At 43.3% G+C, this 13,416-nt stretch overlaps 1 non-coding gene across 1 annotated transcript; it reads left to right on the top strand.

The window, feature by feature from the left end:
• Positions 1-13,244: 13,244 nt before the first annotated feature.
• On the top strand, positions 13,245-13,318 carry TRNAN-AUU (transfer RNA asparagine (anticodon AUU)). Its single transcript has one exon. It is a non-coding gene; the product is annotated as a tRNA-Asn (tRNA).
• The last annotated feature ends 98 nt before the right edge of the window (positions 13,319-13,416 follow it).

Genomic DNA, 13,416 nt, shown 5'->3' with positions numbered 1-13,416 from the left:
CACCACAAAACTGCTCAGACCTTCAGTTGCATAGACTGCGTGGGGTATATTTACTAAGCTCCCGATTTTGACCGAGATGCCGTTTTTTCATCAAAGTGTCATCTCGGTAAATCTCGGTCATTTACTAAACACTAATCACGGCAGTGATGAGGGCATTCGTAATTTTTTGCTAGTTCAGGTAAAAAATTACGAATGAATACACCATCGGTCAAAACGCGGCTGTTTAAGTATGAATCTCGGTCATTTACTAAGAAGTGCAAAGCAAAAAAACACAAAACACTGCCGTGAAAAATTACAACTCGTAAAAAAGTCCTAAAAAAAAACAGACCTGCTTTTTTTATCCGTGATTTGAGATGCATGCAGGGATCCATGAGATCCGTGCATGTATATCAGTGGGAAGGGGTGTGAAAGTGCTTATTTTTGCTAAAAAAATTGCGTGGGGTCCCCCCTCCTAAGCATAACCAGCCTCGGGCTCTTTGAGCCGATCCTGGTTGCAGAAATATGGGGAAAAAAATGACAGGGGTTCCCCCATATTTAAGCAACCAGCATCGGGCTCTGCGCCTGGTCCTGGTCCCAAAAATACGGGGGACAAAAAGAGTAGGGGTCCCCCGTATTTTTAAAACCAGCACCGGGCTCCACTAGCTGGACAGATAATGCCACAGCCGGGGGTCACTTTTATACAGCGCCCTGCGGCCGTGGCATCAAAAATCCAACTAGTCACCCCTGGCCGGGGTACCCTGGGGGAGTGGGGACCCCTTCAATCAAGGGGTCCCCCCCCCAGCCACCCAAGGGCCAGGGGTGAAGCCCGAGGCTGTCCCCCCCCATCCAATGGGCTGCGGATGGGAGGGCTGATAGCCTTTGTTGTAAAATTATAGATATTGTTTTTAGTAGCAGTACTACAAGTCCCAGCAAGCCTCCCCCGCATGCTGGTACTTGGAGAACCACAAGTACCAGCATGCGGCGGAAAAACGGGCCCGCTGGTACCTGTAGTACTACCACTAAAAAAATACCCAAAAAAAGACAAGACACACACACCGTGAAAGTATAATTTTATTACTTACATACACACATACATACATACTTACCTATGGCCCCACGCAGGTCGGTCCTCTTGTCCAGTAGAATCCAAGGGTACCTGTTGAATAAATTATACTCACGAGATCCAGGGGTCCAGGCTCCTCGGCAAATCCAGGGTTAATCCACGTACTTGCCAAAAATAAAAAAACGGTGTCCCGACCACGAACTGAAAGGGGACCCATGTTTGCACATGGGTCACCTTTCCCCGAATGCAAGAAACTCACTTTGCCTTCTGGCTAAGTGGGTTTCTTCAGCCAATCAGGGTGCGCCACGTTGTAGCACTCTCCTGATCAGCTGTGTGCTCCTGTCCTCACTGACAGGCAGCACACGGCAGTGTTACAATGTAGCGCCTATGCGCTACATTGTAACCAATGATGGGAACTTTCTGCCCTGCGGTTGACCTAAAGTGACGTCACCGCTGAGCAGAAAGTTCCCATCATTGGTTACAATGTAGCGCATAGGCGCTACATTGTAACACTGCCGTGTGCTGCCTGTCAGTGAGGACAGGACCACACAGCTGATCAGGAGAGTGCTACAACGTGGCGCTCCCTGATTGGCTGATGAAACCCACTTAGACAGAAGTCAGAGTGGCTTTCTGGCATTCGTGGAAAGGTGACCCATGTGCCTGGACCCCTGGACCTGGACCCCTGGATCTCGTGAGTATAATTTCTTCAACAGGTACCCCTTGGATTCTACTGGAGAAGAGGACCGACCTGCGTGGGAACTTAAGGTAAGTATGTATGTATGTGTGTATGTATGTAATAAAATTATACTTTCACGGTGTGTGTGTCTTGTCTTTTTTTGGGTATTTTTTTAGTAGTAGTACTACAGGTACCAGCGGGCCCGTTTTTCCGTCGCATGCTGGTACTTGTGGTTCTCCAAGTACCAGCATGCGGGGGAGGCTTGCTGGGCCTTGTAGTACTGCTACTAAAAACAATATCTTTTCTTTTACAACAAAGGCTATCAGCCTCCCCATCCGCAGCCCATTGGATGGGGGGGGACAGCCTCGGGCTTCACCCCTGGCCCTTGGGTGGCTGGGGGGGGGGACCCCTTGATTGAAGGGGTCCCCACTCCCCCAGGGTACCCCGGCCAGGGGTGACTAGTTGGATTTTTGATGCCACGGCCGCAGGGCACTATATCAAAGTGACCCCCGGCTGTGGCATTATCTGTCCAGCTAGTGGAGCCCGGTGCTGGTTTTAAAAATACGGGGGACCCCTACTCTTTTTGTCCCCCGTATTTTTGGGACCAGGACCAGGCGCAGAGCCCGATGCTGGTTGCTTAAATATGGGGGAACCCCTGTCATTTTTCCCCCCATATTTTTGCAACCAGGATCGGCTCAAAGAGCCCGAGGCTGGTTATGCTTAGGAGGGGGGACCCCACGCATTTTTTTTTTATTATTTTACAGTGTTTAATTAAAAAAATAAAAATAAATAAACCCCAGCACGGATCACACAGATCCGGCCGAGATTGATTGTAAAAAAAAGTCGGCAGTGTTTTGCTAATCACTGCCGTAAAAATAGGTAAAAAACCACGAATGACATCGACATCGGAAGAAAAGAAAAACCCGAATACGACAGCTTAGTAAATCCATCGTAATCAATTCAAAAAGTTGCAGTTTTACACTGTCGATGTCATTCGTGATTGAACTTTGACCTTTTTTCGGAAATTACGAATCTTAGTAAATTTACCCCCATGTGTGTATTCCAATGAGCACACAAATCTGTGAATTAGCAGCTCCACCATTGTGTGAGTGACAGCAATCTCACTCTGTGAGAGTGCTGAATCTGCACTTACCCACAGGCTGTGATGGCATACCATATCTGTATTGCGCAAGGAACACGTCCATTAAGGCGTCAGCCTTAATGATCGGAATTTCATTGCTTTTTGGAGTTTGAGTGGAAGAGTTACAACAGGTTTCTGAAATTTCGATCATGTCTAAGAAGCCTTAATGGGACATGTGAAACCGTAAGGTTTTTTGTCTATGGAATATATATATATATCACAAACATATATGATTCATACATATATCACACACACATACATGATACATACATGAGAAAGACCTGGGATGGTGATGAGGCCAGGGCCCCCTGCTGATGTTGCGTTAAGGAAGGCAGTGTTCCAGGGCGGATGCCAGTCGGGGAGAGCGCCGCGCAGCCCGGGAAAAATACTGCTGAGGAGCTACATCTGGAAGAGCCCCTGGGAGGGAGAGTGCCACATGCCCCATCCTGCGCGGCAGACTCTGCAGGCCTGCACATGGGAAGGGAGGTCTCTGGCCACACATACTCACCCTTCTGCTGAAGCCCCGCTGCTGTCCCCATCAGCGATCTCCAGCGGGGAGCGGGGCCAGGATGAACCTCAACCTGTGAGAACTATCTTCATGATCAAGAGATCTCATATGCAAGATAAGTATGTGTTGGGATTGGGCTGGGGAGGGCGGCTGCTCGGGCACCCCCCCGTCAAGTTAAGGAGATTTACCTGAGGAAGCACAAGGGAACTCTCGTCTGGGGACAACAACTGCAGGGAGACCACATCTTTTCAGATGAACATGGGAGGGCGGAAGGCTGCCTAATACTGAAGCACCCTCAGACATTAAACCATATGCAACAACTATTGCAAGCATTCCTGGGGGAAGGTCTGCAGCAGACGGATTTGCATACGGTGATGTCATCCAAGCAGTGGGCCAAAGTTGGCTGGAACCCTCATCTGTATATGAAAAGAGAAAAGGGGCATGCAGGGCATGGCGGCCTTTTGCGGCGCTTGGATAACCCCAAGTTTGCATTAAACACCCCCACCCTCCTTCGGTGTGGGGCTCATGTTGGCCATGCCCAAGCCCCTGAAGCATTCAAGCTGATTTCTTGCAGCAGCTGGGCACTGTAACAGCTTCAGAGCTTCTCTACAAGACAAGTAAAAGGGTGTGGGCCCTGCAGCACCACCTGTAGTTTGCATACACACATATATAGGACAGCATCTCTTATATGCCCCAGGGTCAATAAAATAGTATCCTTGTCTAGGCTATCCATCCCCTCAGATAAGGTATTTGTCCATGCCGCTACAGCACTACACACCCAGGCAGACGCAATTGCCGGTCTGAGTAAGGTACCTGAATGTGTATAAATGGACTTCAGGGTAATCTCCTGTTTGCGGTCAGCACACTCTTTGAGGGTAGCCGTATCCTGGGACGGGAGGGCTACCTTCTTGGATAAGCGTGTTAATGCTTTGTCCACCCTAGGGGAGGATTCCCATCGTAACCTATCCGTTGATGGGAAAGGATACGCCATAAGAATTAGAGATGAGCGCCGGAAATTTTTCGGGTTTTGTGTTTTGGTTTTGGGTTCGGTTCCGCGGCCGTGTTTTGGGTTCGACCGCGTTTTGGCAAAACCTCACCGAATTTTTTTTGTCGGATTCGGGTGTGTTTTGGATTCGGGTGTTTTTTTCAAAAAACCCTAAAAAACAGCTTAAATCATAGAATTTGGGGGTCATTTTGATCCCAAAGTATTATTAACCTCAAAAAACATAATTTACACTCATTTTCAGCCTATTCTGAACACATCACACCTCACAATATTATTTTTAGTCCTAAAATTTGCACCGAGGTCGCTGTGTGAGTAAGATAAGCGACCCTAGTGGCCGACACAAACACCGGGCCCATCTAGGAGTGGCACTGCAGTGTCACGCAGGATGGCCCTTCCAAAAAACCCTCCCCAAACAGCACATGACGCAAAGAAAAAAAGAGGCGCAATGAGGTAGCTGACTGTGTGAGTAAGATTAGCGACCCTAGTGGCCGACACAAACACCGGGCACATCTAGGAGTGGCACTGCAGTGTCACGCAGGATGTCCCTTCCAAAAAACCCTCCCCAAACAGCACATGACGCAAAGAAAAAAAGAGGCGCAATGAGGTAGCTGACTGTGTGAGTAAGATTAGCGACCCTAGTGGCCGACACAAACACCGGGCCCATCTAGGAGTGGCACTGCAGTGTCACGCAGGATGTCCCTTCCAAAAAACCCTCCCCAATCAGCACATGATGCAAAGAAAAAGAAAAGAAAAAAGAGGTGCAAGATGGAATTATCCTTGGGCCCTCCCACCCACCCTTATGTTGTATAAACAAAACAGGACATGCACACTTTAACCAACCCATCATTTCAGTGACATGGTCTGCCACACGACTGTGACTGATATGACGGGTTGGTTTGGACCCCCCCCAAAAAAGAAGCAATTAATCTCTCCTTGCACAAACTGGCTCTACAGAGGCAAGATGTCCACCTCATCTTCACCCTCCGATATATCACCGTGTACATCCCCCTCCTCACAGATTATCAATTTGTCCCCACTGGAATCCACCATCTCAGCTCCCTGTGTACTTTGTGGAGGCAATTGCTGCTGGTCAATGTCTCCGCGGAGGAATTGATTATAATTCATTTTAAACCTCGTACGCCGATTGCTGACAAGGTGAGCGGCGGCACTAAACACTCTTTCGGAGTACACACTTGTGGGAGGGCAACTTAGGTAGAATAAAGCCAGTTTGTGCACATTCTGTTTGTGCCGTGAACTACCGCACTGTACACTGGTTGATAAAGAGATAGTAGTATACTCGTAACAACTAGTATGACACTATGACGACGGTATAAAGAATGAAAAAAAAACCACGGTTAGGTGGTATATATTATAATAATAATACAATTATGGATGGACGGACTGCCTGCCGACTGCCGACACAGAGGTAGCCACAGCCGTGAACTACCGCACTGTACACTGGTTGATAAAGAGATAGTAGTATACTCGTAACAATTAGGATGACACTATGACGGTATAAAGAATGAAAAAAAAACCACGGTTAGGTGGTAGGTATATAATAATAAATAATACAATTCTGGTCGGACGGACTGCCTGCCGTGTGCCGACACAGAGGTAGCCACAGCCGTGAACTACCGCACTGTACACTGGTTGATAAAGAGATAGTAGTATACTCGTAACAATTAGGATGACACTATGACGGTATAAAGAATGAAAAAAAAACCACGGTTAGGTGGTAGGTATATAATAATAAATAATACAATTCTGGTCGGACGGACTGCCTGCCGTGTGCCGACACAGAGGTAGCCACAGCCGTGAACTACCGCACTGTACACTGGTTGATAAAGAGATAGTAGTATACTCGTAACAATTAGGATGACACTATGACGGTATAAAGAATGAAAAAAAAACCACGGTTAGGTGGTAGGTATATAATAATAAATAATACAATTCTGGTCGGACGGACTGCCTGCCGTGTGCCGACACAGAGGTAGCCACAGCCGTGAACTACCGCACTGTACACTGGTTGATAAAGAGATAGTAGTATACTCGTAACAATTAGGATGACACTATGACGGTATAAAGAATGAAAAAAAAAACCACGGTTAGGTGGTAGGTATATAATAATAAATAATACAATTCTGGTCGGACGGACTGCCTGCCGTGTGCCGACACAGAGGTAGCCACAGCCGTGAACTACCGCACTGTACACTGGTTGATAAAGAGATAGTAGTATACTCGTAACAATTAGGATGACACTATGACGGTATAAAGAATGAAAAAAAAACCACGGTTAGGTGGTAGGTATATAATAATAAATAATACAATTCTGGTCGGACGGACTGCCTGCCGTGTGCCGACACAGAGGTAGCCACAGCCGTGAACTACCGCACTGTACACTGGTTGATAAAGAGATAGTAGTATACTCGTAACAATTAGGATGACACTATGACGGTATAAAGAATGAAAAAAAAAACCACGGTTAGGTGGTAGGTATATAATAATAAATAATACAATTCTGGTCGGACGGACTGCCTGCCGTGTGCCGACACAGAGGTAGCCACAGCCGTGAACTACCGCACTGTACACTGGTTGATAAAGAGATAGTAGTATACTCGTAACAATTAGGATGACACTATGACGGTATAAAGAATGAAAAAAAAACCACGGTTAGGTGGTAGGTATATAATAATAAATAATACAATTCTGGTCGGACGGACTGCCTGCCGTGTGCCGACACAGAGGTAGCCACAGCCGTGAACTACCGCACTGTACACTGGTTGATAAAGAGATAGTAGTATACTCGTAACAATTAGGATGACACTATGACGGTATAAAGAATGAAAAAAAAAACCACGGTTAGGTGGTAGGTATATAATAATAAATAATACAATTCTGGTCGGACGGACTGCCTGCCGTGTGCCGACACAGAGGTAGCCACAGCCGTGAACTACCGCACTGTACACTGGTTGATAAAGAGATAGTAGTATACTCGTAACAATTAGGATGACACTATGACGGTATAAAGAATGAAAAAAAAACCACGGTTAGGTGGTAGGTATATAATAATAAATAATACAATTCTGGTCGGACGGACTGCCTGCCGTGTGCCGACACAGAGGTAGCCACAGCCGTGAACTACCGCACTGTACTGTGTCTGCTGCTAATATAGACTGGTTGATATTTAAAGAGATATTAGTAGTATACAACAATACTATACTGGTGGTCAGGCACTGGTCACCACTCCTGCAGCAAAAGTGTGCACTGTTAATTAATATAATTGTACTCCTGGCTCCTGCTAACAACCTGCAGTGCTCCCCAGTCTCCCCCACAATTAATTATAAGCTTTTAATTTATACATTGATGACTGTGCAGCACACTGGGCTGAGCTGAGTGCACACAGACTGAGTCACACTGTGTGACTGACTGTGCTGTGTATCGTTTTTTTTTTCAGGCAGAGAACGGATATAGCAGAGAGAAGTGAACGGATATATTATATTAAATAAAAGTTAACTAGCAACTGCACTGGTCACTGACTGTGGTAAACTAACTCTGTCTGCGACTCTGCACAATCTCTCTCTCTCTATCTAATCTATCTCTATTCTAATGGAGAGGACGCCAGACACGTCCTCTCCCTATCAATCTCAATGCACGAGTGAAAATGGCGGCGACGCGCGGCTCCTTATATAGAATCCGAGTCTCGCGATAGAATCCGAGCCTCGCGAGAATCCGACAGCGTCATGATGACGTTCGGGCGCGCTCGGGTTAACCGAGCAAGGCGGGAAGATCCGAGTCGCTCGGACCCGTGAAAAAAAACATGAAGTTCGGGCGGGTTCGGATTCCGAGGAACCGAACCCGCTCATCTCTACTGTATTTACAGAAAAGCGCCCAATTTGAGGAACCAATTAGTAAGCAGCAGATTACGAGGCCACAAAAAGGGAACCATTATATCGAAAGGGTTCTACAGATGCGGGCTTTGTCAGGGGTGTAGAAACATCAAGGGAGAGGGAGCTAACAAAATTGAAAAGGTGAACATCAATGGAAAATTGTTTGTTATTAATCAATTTATCACATGTAATAGCAAAAATGTGGTTTATGCAGTGAAATGTTCCTGTGAAAAAATTTACATAGGACGCACATCAAGACCGCTCAAAGTGAGAATGGGGAAACACTTGAGGAATTTAAAAAACGGTTTAGAAACACACGCCTTGTCTCTTCATTTTAAACAGACACATCAATGTTCACATACCCATATTGTTGGCTTCTATGGTCTATTTATAGTTGAACAGGACATTAGAAGTAAAGACACTGCCAGTCAATTGGCAAAGAAAGAAATGTCCTTCATTTTCAACTATAAAACCCTCATGCCTAATGGTCTCAATAGTGATTTCGAGACCAAGTGGTTCTTATAAGAAGTCTGCTATATCCACTAATCACTGTTTGTTTCTTCCCTAGTTATATTTACAAAAATTACAAAAAATATATGAACTTTTCATGGACTTGATGCGAAATTAATTCTGGAAGGAACATTTTGGACCTACTTTTGATGGACTGATGTATTCCCACTTCACAATATTATGTTCTTGTGTATTATTTATTGTTTAACATTATTTATTATTCATTTTTGAAGTACTGTATTAAGTAAGGGTTAGGAAGCCTTTTCTATTTGACCCTTTGACAGGTCAGGTGCTTCGTTTCATTCCTAGGAGTGGACCGCATGAGCTCCTTTTCAATTGGCCAAATCCGCTGTTAAAAATCTCAGTGGAACGCATGTGCGTTCCAGCGGCCTTTTCCCGCGAGAGTACATGACAAGCCCTGGCATCATGTGACTCATGACGCGCTACGGGATGGAGCGCTTCCGAACTCACAGCTGTGACTACGAAAGCGCTTCAATGGAACGCTCACGTGCTTTAAAGGTCGGTCCATTTGCCCTCACATGAAAGCATATAATTGAGCACCACTTTAAAATCATTTCAACTTCCGTAACTGCCGGAAGTTGCGTGCGGTTCACGGTGCGTTCCGGGAGACGACACTTCCTATCTTTATACTATAGGAATTGCCGGAAGTTGCGTGCGGTCCACGGTGCGTTCCGGGAGACGACACTTCCGGTCCTGATATTAATTATCTTCATATTATGGTTTTTAGGAATTATAAACGTTCCTTTCGGGATTACCTAAATTTTAACTTTATTATTGCACTAGATAATACCATTTGTGCCTGAATAAAGTACCTGAAAAGGATATAAAAAGGGCTAATTCAATTTGTGACCTCACTTCCTGTGTGAGGCACCAGTTTGGTATAAATTCCAACACATGGCTCCCAGTCTGCATGCCTTGAAAAAGATCTCCTGGAGAGATCGAAACGCGTTGGTTGCAGACAGGAGCTAATTATTTCTTTGGATTGCCTGGTCTCCCCTTCTGGATCTGGACTCTGGAGGTTTTGAACTGGTGGGACATTCCGGAATCCGACCGTTTTAGGGGTTCGAACACCAGTAGCCTATTTCCCTGGGTGAGACCATGCCATTATGCTCTCTGTAAATTTTTGTATGTAATTTTTACAAATATTTTATATGTTTTTATGGACCTTTTTGCACCCCCTTTTTTTCTGTTAAATTTACTTGGGGTATTTTGTTTATGGAATAAATACATTGGACTTTTTCCTATTGGTCAGTCTTTGGATATCTAAAGAAACCGTTATATGCTTACGAAAATCTTCTGAATTGTGAGTTGGGGTACGCTGTCTTTTCTTGCCACCTCAAAAAAAGAAACCTTTATGTGATTTATCCATTGCTACTTTCTGTGAGTTGGGGTACGCCCACTATATACATTTTCATTGGGGACATATCCGGTCAAAGATACCTTTACGTGTTTAAAACTAACATCTTACCTGTGAGTTGGGGTATGCACACCTGAAATTTACCTCCTAATTAAAGGAAAGTTATTGAAGCTGTGGTGAAGGACCTGCACTTGCCCCCTAAACTTCAGATTTTGTCACTCGGGTGCAATATCATTTGGTATAGACGTACTATACTATTGTACTGTTCCATTCCTTTTCATGTACCATCTTCATTGAGAGTGGAAGGAGAAACCATCTTCTGGGAAGTAGAAAAGATTATTCTCTACAGAGTTCCCCACATCTAAGGGAAGTTTTCTAGCGCTTGATGTTTTATGTTGACATATTCTGTATTGTTGATTGTTTGTTTGGAGAGGGGTGTTCTCTCTATTGTCACACATTACTCAGCAGCTGGGGGCGCCTAAGAGAGATCCAATCCGTTCAAATTCATAGATAGTTTCAATCTGCCTATCTCTGGGTTATGGGCCCAGCATGTTTCCATTGCAGTACTCTGCTGCACATGTAAGTGCAAGAGATCCTGAAGCACTCACTCATCATGGGAAAGTACCAATGTGTTTCTTCATTGGTTGATGGAAGAAACATCTTACAAAAACTCTCCAGATTATTGACTTTTTAAAGTTTTTCTAGGAAACGTTCTTGATGAATGCTTATTAGCCTTTGTCAGTATGTACTTTTTGCAAAGTGTCTCTGTGGCGCAATCAGTTAGTGTGTACGGCTATTAACTAAAAGGTTGGTGGTTCAATCCCACCCAGGGATGTAATTTCCCTTGTTATCAGATTTTGGTGATCTTTAAGTAGACAAGTCAAAATTTCAAACCCCCTCTTATGGTGTAGGGTACCTGGCCTTCTCTGATGTAATCAGAGTTAGATTTGATTCATTGATTTTATAAAAACAGCTAGGAAGCACAATTTAGCAGTGGTTTGCAGAGAAAAAAAATATGCTGGCAGAAAAATCCAATTGAGTGATTAAACAGCTCTTCATTTTCTGGCTTTATTTTTATGCTAACAAATTTGTTCTCTGAAAAGTGTCCACAAAGCCAAGTCTCTGATTAACACCTTTGTAAGGATGGTTTTTCACCTATTACTAAATTAAACTTGCTTCATTGGAAAGGCAGCAAGATGCATCCTCATTTCAATGTCTACTGAAATAATACAAGTTGACACCAGGAAACATTAACGCCACTGCATCCTTGCTGCTTTCTCATGTGGAAGTCTGTTTAATGCGAAAACAAGGTGATATCTAATTAGCACACAGGTAAGGAATTAAGAAAATCTTTATTTAAGGGTGAAGATGTTTCTCACAAAATCGTTGCCCCAATGCATCATTGAAATTCAAGCTGGAAAGATGATTTTAATATATCACTTGTACATTTTGTATTGCTCTTCTGGTGACAATGTAGTTTGTTTTTGTCAATTACCATTTTAATAATAGGGTAAAGAAAATGAAGTGGATTTTTGAAAGAAAACAATACTGTCAATATACTATTAAAACAAATTAAAATGGTAAAAGTTATTGTACTTTAAGTAAAAATAAAAGAGCCAAAATATCAATCCCAGTTTTGGATTACTTTAATTAACAAAAAAAAATGCATATAGCAGAGGATAGTTTCAATCTGCCTACCTCTGGGTTATGGGCCCAGCATGCTTCCATTGCAGTACTCTGCTGCACATGTAAGTGCAAGAGATCCTGAAGCACTCACTCATCATGGGAAAGTACCAATGTGTTTCTTCATTGGTTGATGGAAGAAACATCTTACAAAAACTCTCCAGATTATTGACTTTTTAAAGTTTTTCTAGGAAACGTTTTAGATGAATGCTTATTAGCCTTTGTCAGTATGGACTTTTGCAAAGTGTCTCTGTGGCGCAATCAGTTAGTATGTACGGCTATTAACCAAAAGGTTGGTGGTTCAATCCCACCCAGGGACCTAATTGACCTTGTTATCAGATTTTGGTGATCTTTAAGTAGACAAGTCAAAATTTCAAACCCCATGTTATGGTGTAGGGTACCTGGCCTTCTCTGATGTAATCAAAGTTAGATTTGATTCAGTGATTTTATAAAAACAGCTAGGAAGCACAATTAAGCAGTGGTTTGCAGAGAAAAAAAATATGCTGGCAGAAAAATCCAATTGAGTGATTAAACAGCTCTTCATTTTCTGGCTTTATTTTTATGCTAACAAATTTGTTCTCTGAAAAGTGTCCACAAAGCCAAGTCTCTGATTAACACCTTTGTAGGGATGGTTTTTCACCTATTACTAAATTAAACTTGCTTCATTGGAAAGGCAGCAAGATGCATCCTCATTTCAATGTCTACTGAAATAATACAGGTTGACACCAGGAAACATTAACGCCACTGCATCCTTGCTGCTTTCTCATGTGGAAGTCTGTTTAATGTGAAAACAAGGTGATATCTAATTAGCACACAGGTAAGGAATTACGAAAATCTTTATTTAAGGGTGAAGATGTTTCTCACAAAATTGTTGCCCCAATGCATCATTGAAATTCAAGCTGGAAAGATGATTTTAATATATCACTTGTACATTTTGTATTGCTCTTCTGGTGACAATGTAGTTTTTTTTGTCAATTACCATTTTAATAACAGGGTAAAGAAAATTAAGTGGATTTTTGAAAGAAAACTATACTGTCAATATACTATTAAAACAAATTAAAATGGTAAAAGTTATTGTACTTTAAGTAAAAATAAAAGAGCAAAAATATCAATCCCAGTTTTGATTACTTAAATTAACAAAAAAAATGCATATAGCAAAGGATAGTTTCAATCTGCCTACCTCTGGGTTATGGGTCCAGCATGCTTCCATTGCAGTACTCTGCTGCACATGTAAGTGCAAGAGATCCTGAAGCACTCACTCATCATGGGAAAGTACCAATGTGTTTATTCGTTGGTTGATGGAAGAAACATCTTACAAAAACTCTCCAGATTATTGATTTTTTAATGTTTTTCTAGGAAACGTTCTAGATGTATGCTTTGTTAGCCTTTGTCAGTATACACTTTTTGCAAAGTGTCTCTGTGGCGCAATCGGTTAGTGTGTTCGGCTATTAACCGAAAGGTTGGTGGTTCAATCCCACCCAGGGACGTAATTAAACTTGTTATCAGATTTTGGTGATATTTAAGTAGACAAGTCAAAATTTCAAACCCCCTCTTATGGTGTAGGGTACATGGCATTCTCTGATGT

The sequence above is a fragment of the Pseudophryne corroboree genome, unplaced genomic scaffold (genome assembly GCF_028390025.1).
Source record: "Pseudophryne corroboree isolate aPseCor3 unplaced genomic scaffold, aPseCor3.hap2 scaffold_527, whole genome shotgun sequence".
Lineage (NCBI taxonomy): Eukaryota > Metazoa > Chordata > Amphibia > Anura > Myobatrachidae > Pseudophryne > Pseudophryne corroboree.
Note: the sequence above shows the minus strand (reverse complement) of the source record. Positions and strands in the feature narration are given on the sequence as shown.